We start from the raw sequence: 8,338 nt of genomic DNA, 5'->3' as shown, positions 1-8,338 counted from the left end.
AGAAACTGAGGCAAGACAGAGTTTTTAATATTTTATTTGGATTTCTGAGAGGGAGAGATTTTCTGAGACTAAAGGATGCATTTTTTGGGTCTCAAGGCTGAATCAGAATTTCAACTCAAAGGAATCCAGTAACCAATGTGAGGTTGCCATGAAATAGATACACACGTAGCTACCAGGGTAGACAGAGGCAGGAGCAGAGTCAGAGCACTGAGAGCAGGAATGGACCACCAGTCCATTTCTAACAGGGTGTGGGGTGAGGACCATAAATTTTTACAAATTGGATGTATAAGAGATAGTCAAACTAGAGCCAGGAAGTCTGGAGAGATAGAGAATCCCAATTAGGTATCTGAGATAAGACATCTGGAGTTTTTATCTTTTGGAATGTCAGAGTGGCTAGATCTGTATAGCCCTAATTATCTCAGTCCCAATTAATAGAAAAGGGGGTTTAATTGAAACCAGAGGGATTGAGGCAGAACAATTCAAGGAACTGAGGCAGAGCAAGTCTTAATTAGATGATGGGAATTGCCTTAGAAATGTTAGGGATTCAAAGAAGTAGAATCATGAAGAATTATATGTGAAAAGAAAAATAGATGAGGCAATGTATATAACTGATAGCCAGCTTGATTATGTGTAAATAGAGTAATATATAATAATCTTGGAAATGTAGAGTAGCTGTAACAGATTGTAAAAGGTTTTAAGTGGGAAACAGAGGAATTAACAATATTATCTCAGATATAATAAGGAGTTGCTAAAACATCTTAAGCAAGGTAGTGAAATGATTCTACCTGTACCTTAGGTATTAGTTGTTGAAAGATTATTGTCAAATTTGTTGATATTGAATGGGATATATAATAATCAATTACGATCTTTAGAAATATGTTGACAGGTAGAACATTGGATTGAGTTTATGGAATTTAATAGGTATAAATGCATATTTTTATAATTATTTTTTAAAGTTGGATTCACCAGTAAAAGATGGAAGAAGCACGCCTTAAAACAATTCATATAAAAAAGAAAAAAATTGGGGGTTTCCATAGGTTTCAAATTCAATATGAGTCAACAATATGAAAAGGAAGCCAAAAAAAAAGCTGCAATATTTTAGGTTTATTAAGGGAAACATAACTAACTGCCAGGAATAATAAAGTAACATAGTCCTACTATACTTTGTCTTGGTCAGACAAGACCTGGAACAATATCTTTAGGACCACATGCCACATTTTAGGAGGTGTTTAGATGGAAGGATAGATAATAGCATCAATGTGATAGCTATTTTCAAAATGATTAAAAGGTTGTTATGTGGAAGAGATATTAGACATTTGTATTGGTGTCAGAAGACCGAACTAGGAGCAATTGATAGTTGCACAATAAACAAATTTTAGCTTTACATTAGGGATAGTGGTGACAGGATTGGACCTTCCTATCAATTAGAGCTATCTCAAAGTAGAAGGAGTTAATTTCAGGGGATAGCAAGTTATTTCTCACTAGAAGTTTTCAAGTAAGGGATACATAGTTTTTCATAATTTATGGTCTAGCAAAACAGATTCAAAGAGACATGGAAAGACAGATAAAATTGAATACAACTAGAAAAATAATTTGTACTATAACATTGGAATTATAGTATTTTGGAAGGATTTTAGAACTCTAATTGTTTCAAAGATCAATTATAATTCCAGAAGACAATGAAGAATATTGCCTATCTCATGACAAAACAAATAATTTTTATACATCACCAAAATGGGAATATATTTTGACTGTGTTTAAGTGATAAGCATATATTTTCTTCTTCCTCTTTCCTTCCTTCTTTCCTTCTTTCCTTCCTTCCTTCCTTCTTCCTTCTTTCCATTTCTCCTATGAGTAGAGGAATATAGAAAAAAAAAGAGAAAAAATTAATCACTAATATTTAAAAATATAAAATAAAAAAGAAGTTATTAAAAATTAAAAGAACCTAAAAATTAATCTAGTCCAACTGCTTCCTTTTCCATGATAGTCATTTAAGGGCCAGGAAGATTAATTAATTAACTTGTTCAACTCAAGATTATAAGTGATAAAGCCAGGAATCAAATCATGTTCAGTCAACATCTAGCTCTCTTTCCCCTACTCTACAATATGCCTCTTAAAGAATGGGGTTGAAAAGAGGAGGCAATAATATTCAAATTATCAGAACTAAAATATGTGAATTACTTGTTGGCATTGGCAATGATTAAAGTGGGGCTGTATCTATATGTGACAAAGAGTGCTGACATTTATTAATAATAAATAACTCATTGATGCAGTGATTAAATTTTTACAAAACATTTTATTCACATCACTTTACCTATGTGATGTTGAACCAGTCACATAACATCTTTCAACCTTAATTTTCTCATGTGTAAAAAGAAAGGGTTGTTAAAAAAAAATCTATGATTTATGGTCTGTTCCCATTTTATAGCTGAAGTAGGTGAGGCTAAGTAGCTTACCATAGAATCAAATCCTGACTTGAGTTCTAGCATCTTTTCCAGAAGAAATCCTGGAAAATCAAAAGTATATTTCAGTTATTTAAGCCAGGTCCACTATGCTATAAATTCATGTGTATTATATAGTCCTTTAACAACAAGAAGAGAGCAATAAATAAATTTGATTTCTAACTAAAGGTTCTGTAATTATTTTAAGAAGATATTCATATGTACAAAGTGAGTTAATAGAACAGGATGAGAAATGTATACTCACAAGAGGTAAAGCAATTATATTTATATTAGATGGCATTTGTATTTCCACATTGCCTATCTACCTTGTAAGAATATGCAAAGCTGAAAATCACACAGAAGCAATGAGCTTTTTAACTATCCTTTTCTTAGATTTTTGCAGTAAAACAAGTAATAAAGTCAGAGATGTGAAGAATTAACTTCACTGAATTTATGGGAAATAAGAAATTCATTGATGTTAAGAAACATAATAACGATTATTTTAAAGCTTTAATTTTAGCCAAGAAGGGGCTTCTACTGTGAGATTCACAATTTTCCTTTTGATTCATTCAATATGTTTTATTATCTCATATTTGGATAAATTTAAGTTAAATTACTTGCCTTCCCTAGTTTTATCACTTTTATCCCCACATCCACTTTCTTATTACCTAAAAGTCAATGTCATATCATTGGAGACCCTTTTATATGTCTTCTCTCCTAGGTAGCTTTACAGCTACAAATGAATTATTATTTTAGACCAAAAAAGAAAACACCAATAATTGTGTTTTGTACCTCAGTGCACTAGTGGACACAAATTCCAATAATTTTAAAAATAGAATTATTTGTTTGGGTAATTTTTCATTAATGCTAATTAATTTTTTTAAACTATTACTTTGCTCATGTCTTCCTGCTTAATTGTCATCTGATTGTCTATTTGATATATGGTGGGGAAAAAAAAAAGCTTGGGAGCCAGGTATAGGTTCAAAATCTTAAATTGGGACCATAATATGTGAGTCATATCTCTGGGCCTCATGTTCTCAATTTATAAAATGAAAAAAATAGACTATTTGTAAGGTCTCTTGAAGCTTTTACTCTAAGAGCCTATAACCTTATGCCATTTCTGGTTCCATGATGATTATAATGATTTCAATATAGACTAAAATCTTGTTGATGGCATCTCTGCAGTTGATCTATCCATTTCTTTCACTTTTCTTCCTTTCTCAAACTTAATATCACTACCAGAATAATATTTCTTATACAAGGTTCTGCTTACAATACTTTTCTATTTAGAGCAAAATCATTCATGACTTTCTATTGCCTCCTGATAAAAACGGCAGCTACCTAGTGGGGGGGTGAGGTGGGTTTGGTATTCAATGTCCTTCAAAATCAGCAATCTCACCCCCAATCTCACCACAAACCTGAACAATCCAAGAAGATATCACTAAGTAGGGCATGAAAACCATTATTTTAAACAGCCTAATCTTTCCTGCCCTATGTAAGATTAATTTAGGTTTGGAATTCACGTATAGTAGACATAGTCTTAAAGATGAGGGGTACAAGTTTATTAATGCTCAAAATTTGATTTAAATAAGACTTAAGGGAAACTCATAGCACAAAAATAATACACAATTAAAAAACACAGTGGCCACCATTATAATAAAGACACTATAACAAACTAATAGACAACATACAACATTACCACTTTGAGGAAGCATTAGCATCTGAATTCCTTTGCTGGGAGAATCCATGGTCACAGCTATTCAGAGTCTTGAGTGGGATGCATTGCTAGGAAAGTTATACTATATTTCCTAGGTGAATTCTCATAGTGCCTTTCCACTAAGGGGTTTTTATAATAGGCTAAGAACAAGAAAGCACAATTCTAAGCATTCTCATTTGATACATAACTCTTGAAATGTAGGAGTCTCTCTGGTACAGGATGTTCCATCATAAGAGGCCCATTGAGGAAAATATTTGTACATTCCTTTAGGAGGACCTTATTTTACTTAAGGAACTTAACCAGATTTCTGGTGTAAACACAGGCTTGCAATAAAAAACACTCATTCATTAATGCACAAAAAAGAATGGTCATCCAACTTCTTTATGATTTCCTGGTATTCCATCAGAAAACTGCAAGCATTTTCTCATGTATTCAGCAAAAAATTACACAAAAGACAGCTGAGATAACTTAAGATTCCTTACTTACCAGGATTCCTTGTGCTTTGTGACTTTCATCTTTTAAGGCCTCATAGGTATGTGCATTCTTTCTAAAAGGAGGTGGAAGTAGGTAAAGCTAGAATAAAATTTTGATCACCAAGTCAACATTCTTTTTGCTTTCTGTCTGGATAACTTTTGTTAGAAATGTTGCCACTTAAGTTTTACAAATGATACTAGTTGCCCCCCCTCAGGTTGCTTTTAGAATTACTCAGTTACTTGGCTTAATTTGTTTTTAAGGAGATGCTACACATTTTACCAATTTAATCATTGATTTCTTTGTTTCCCTGATTTCTCACTCTTCTATTCCGAATGCTTTAAATGGCAGATTGCATCCCCTGGGCAATCATCAAGATTAAAGGACCCAAAACAGGACTTTTTATTGAGACATGTGTGGTCTCTAGTTTTCAATTTGATGCATTAATGATCTCAAAACACTTAAAACCTTATTTTCAATTTTATTAACAGGAAATCCTTGTCTTATACAAGCCTGACTTATTTAAGTTTCTTCAGTAGTAATGACTCATCCAGTCAAGCAAGACCATGGGGATTTTTCTTCCATACTACCTCTTATTCCTTCTTTACCCTCCCTATTGCTAATGTAGATCCTTCTGTTAACTCTGTCACATCATTCCATAAAAGGTCTAGAAATCTCTTCATTTATTTCTCTTCTTCCTCTTCCTCTACATCTTCCTACTCATCTTCCTCCCCTTTCTCCAACTCTTCCTCTTTCTTTTTCTCTTTCTTCTTCTCCTTTTTCTCTTTATATCCCCTCCTATGCTTTAATCACCTCTCTAGTTTTGATGAATCCAATGGATGAAGCTGTCAGAATTAGGTCAGAAGAAAGTAGGATTGATATTTCTTTTTATTTCCACCCTCCCCATTCTCCTTTATGATTCCCATTCTGATATGTATGTCTTCATTTCACGGAGATAAAATTAATCTATGGTTAATGGGTTGTGGTCAAGGGGAGGGGAAGTAGATCAGGAAGGAAGAAATTGAGTGGTATCTCCAATTCTAAAAAGAAAAAATAAGATCCTGATATGGCAGTAATGTCAAATCTTCACCATCATTACTTGTAAATTATTATGAAAATAATAAAATTATATTATACTTAATGTAATATATGTTTATTATATAAGTATTGCCTTTTGTCTCACCCATTAGATTCTGAGCTTCTCAAGAAAAAGGACCATTTTTTTTTGCCTTTAGATCCTGAGCATTTAGTATAACACCTAAAATATATTAAGTATTGATTTAGCTTATTTCCTGAGGAACATATGTGTACATATACATAAAGCATGTATTTGCATTTGCATATGTTGAGAGGAGCTATGAAAATGAAGTAAAGAGTCTTTAATAAAATATTTTATAAAGTAAATAAAAGAGGCAGAAGAAAAAATGAGAATAGAAACAAGGAGTATGCAAGAAAGAGTCAATATCTTGGAAAAGGAAGAAAACATTGAAAACAATTCCTTTAAAAATGTAATTAAAGGAAGCAACTAGATGGTACAGGGGATAGAGCATTAACTGTGAGGTGAAAAAAAAACAGAGTTCAAATCCAACCTCAAACACTTAATATTTACTAGCTGTGTGACACTGGACAAGTCACTAAAACTTAATTACCTCCCAAAAACAAAATAAAACAAAGCAAAAATAAATAAATAAATAAATACATAAATTTTTTGCAAAAGGAAAAAATAAAAAATAAAAACAAAGAACTCAATTTCTTAAAAATCATAATTGTCCAAGTGGAAAAAGCACACACACACACACACACACACACACACACACATACACACACACTGAAGCAAAAAACAACTTGAAAGGTGTAAAGGTTAAAAAGTATCTGGGAATAAGGAATGCAGTTCAAGGCATGTGGGAGGACCTGAGGGATGAGAGATACCTAGGTGCAGGCAAGTCCTATGTGGAAGTAGTGCATAGCCCCAAGAGGCAGTATCTGACCCCAGGTACCATGTCTCCCTCCCTAGTGCTCTCACAGCTTAACACTCCTCCCTCCCTCTTCTCAGGCCAATCCTATTATGCCAGGTTCCTAGAAGAACTCCCCTTCCCCCAGATCCTCAAGGGGATATAAATATGTGCTATCTAAGAATAAAGTTCTCTTTCACTTCACCCCTACCTCCTGGTGGTCTATCTCTATGTTATCTGGGTTGGTGCCTGAAGATGGATAAGAGTGGTCTAGCCCTGCTGTCAATGGATGGGCATTAAGAGTAGCTCAAAGGGAAGCTACAATATTAAGGTAGTGTTAAGGAGAAGCAACAAGTGGCACCCAAACAGGGACAATTTTGGCTAGGACCTCTCACTCTGCTCTAGTGAGTTAGTAGAAAGTTAGGAAAATGGGACAAATTGTTGTGAAGGTCCCAGACCAGAAGGTAACATGGAAAGAAGCTTATAGAATAGTACAGCAAGCAGAATTGGAAATGGATTTTAAAAAGTGGGAGGTAGTAGGTAATCAGATGGTTTCCTATGATAAGGAAACTCTGGGAGCCATCCCAGAACTGCATCAAGTAATTGGGGCCACTTTAAGAGGTGCAAGTCACAATCCATTAAAAGTAGACAATGAAGTGCAAATGGAGAGTCATAAAACAAATGAGGGATATGAGCCAGCACTCACCAGGACCTGCAGTGCCCATAAAATGGAGCCTGTGGAAGTTAGCTGTGGGAATCAGGAAATAAACAGGAAGACCAAGGAGGTGAATGTAATGTGAAAGAAGGAAGAGGCAGTAAGGAAAAAGCAGGAAGTGGATATGACAGAACAGGAGGGGGCAGGGATAAGATGAGTAATGAGAAAGTAAACAGAGAGACATATGACCTTGAGGAAAAGGACATTGATAAGACGAGGGAGGAGAAAGCGAACAGAGGAAAGGTCACCTCCATCTCCAAGGCATGGCTTTCTCCCTCATCCCCTGCCCTCCCTGAGATGACATGTCTCTCATCTGCTCCCTCTGCACCCATTTGTGAAGGCTTTGGAGATTCCCAGACAAGTTCAGGACAAATAATACAGAAAGCTGGAAAGTATAAAGGAAATGAAGATCAAATGCAATATGATGTAGCAGAGTATATATAGTTGTGTCCCAATGTGCCCAATGAGTATTTAGCAAAATTCAAACTTCTGGAAAGCAGAGGCCCTCAATGACTAGGATTAAACAGGGAACAGATAAACCTTTTCCTGATTTTGTGGCCCACCTACAGGGGGCTATTGAGAGGTCAGTGAGCAGAGGAGAAATTGCCCCCAGAGAATGCTAATATTCACTGCCAGAAGGTCATGCTTACTTTAGATGAGGAGGCTGGCCTGGAAGAGATGATAAAGAGATGTGCGAATGTTGCCTCCAGTGCCCTTCAAATGGATGTCTCCACAGCTGCTACATCTAAAGGGGTTGCAGCAGAAGACCTGCCCTGGCAGTTTGCAGAGAAACAGAGGATATTCTGACCCCTGGTGGTCGCAGGGCTCAGGTACAATCTATGGGGCAGGGACATATTGAAGGCTTGTGCGGCTTTGTTTATATATCACCTCCACATGATTTTTAATTGGAGTCATTGGGGGTATGGGCACCACTTTTCATATCATGCCCATACCCCTAGTTTGGGTGTCCCAATGGCCTTTCTCAGTTTATAAAGCCCAGACCTTAGGTGAAATTGTGCAACAACAGTTGAAGGCCGGACCT

The 8,338-nt window shown here is 35.4% G+C and overlaps 1 long non-coding RNA gene across 2 annotated transcripts; it reads right to left on the bottom strand.

Moving 5' to 3' along the window:
* Positions 1-894: 894 nt before the first annotated feature.
* On the bottom strand, positions 895-5,149 carry LOC141555631 (uncharacterized). Of its 2 annotated transcripts, XR_012486284.1 has the most exons (4): positions 4,570-5,149; positions 4,133-4,481; positions 2,457-2,506; positions 895-1,848 (listed from the first exon to the last, which is right to left on the bottom strand). It is a non-coding gene; the product is annotated as an uncharacterized LOC141555631 (long non-coding RNA). The 2 variants fall into 2 exon arrangements; XR_012486283.1 differs by lacking the exon at positions 4,570-5,149 and having other exon boundaries at positions 4,141-4,263.
* Between the last annotated feature and the right edge of the window lie 3,189 nt (positions 5,150-8,338).

This window comes from Sminthopsis crassicaudata, chromosome 1, assembly GCF_048593235.1.
Source record: "Sminthopsis crassicaudata isolate SCR6 chromosome 1, ASM4859323v1, whole genome shotgun sequence".
Classification (NCBI taxonomy): Eukaryota; Metazoa; Chordata; class Mammalia; order Dasyuromorphia; family Dasyuridae; genus Sminthopsis; species Sminthopsis crassicaudata.
Note: the sequence above shows the minus strand (reverse complement) of the source record. Positions and strands in the feature narration are given on the sequence as shown.